Raw genomic sequence first — 712 nt, 5'->3', positions numbered from 1 at the left:
CACACACACACACACACACACACACACGCACACACACACACACACAGGCTTGGACAACAACATCCATGCATGCATCCCCCTTACCTTCTCTCAGTGCATGCTCTCCCTCTCCTGCGCAGGAAGTGAGGGATGGGATCAAATGAGTGAGGGAGCAAGGATGGAGGAGGAGGAGGAGGAGAAGGGGATGAGAGCTGGTCGAGAGGAGAGGAGGAGCGACAGCAGGTTGCTGTCGGGTGTTCTTCTGACTCTGTGTCCCATGGGGTGCTGCTCACTCCCTACTTCTTCAGGAGGTGTCCCTTCAGGGCTGTCCCAGCTCCTGTGTGCCCTGGTGTGGTGCAAAGCTCCTCAGGCACTCTCCTCACTCTCTGTCTCTCAGTCCTCCACACGTGGAGGCTTGTCCTGCTAAAAACTGTGTGAATGTCATCCGGTCAGTGAAGCCTGTTTCCTTCTCTTCTGTTCTGTTATCTTCTCTTCTCTTCTCTTCTCTCTGTCTCTTCTCTCTTTCCCCCCTTCTGTTCTTTTAACTTGTTCCCTCTGTTTACCTCCTCTGGTAGTGAACAGAGCTCACTTGCAATTCAAATGTGGGATTGTGTGTGTTTGTGTATCTGAATGTGCAATCTGATAGTGAGGGAGCGAGTGGGTGAGTGCGAGGGGGCTGGCGGTGGGGTCGCTAAATGGGGGTGGTGATGAGGAGAGAGAGAGAGAGAGAGAG

The 712-nt window shown here is 53.4% G+C and overlaps 1 protein-coding gene across 1 annotated transcript in view; it reads right to left on the bottom strand.

The window, feature by feature from the left end:
* Nucleotides 1-649, bottom strand: part of ndnfl (neuron-derived neurotrophic factor, like) — a 10,083-nt gene extending 9,434 nt beyond the window's left edge. The window contains exon 1 of the mRNA XM_032541016.1: nucleotides 85-649. The gene's annotated coding sequence lies outside the window, so the exon portion shown is untranslated. The remainder of the gene's footprint in view (nucleotides 1-84) is intronic.
* Nucleotides 650-712: the final 63 nt, after the last annotated feature.

The sequence above is a fragment of the Etheostoma spectabile genome, chromosome 17, assembly GCF_008692095.1.
Source record: "Etheostoma spectabile isolate EspeVRDwgs_2016 chromosome 17, UIUC_Espe_1.0, whole genome shotgun sequence".
Classification (NCBI taxonomy): Eukaryota; Metazoa; Chordata; class Actinopteri; order Perciformes; family Percidae; genus Etheostoma; species Etheostoma spectabile.
This window is presented reverse-complemented; position numbering and strand designations above follow the sequence as displayed.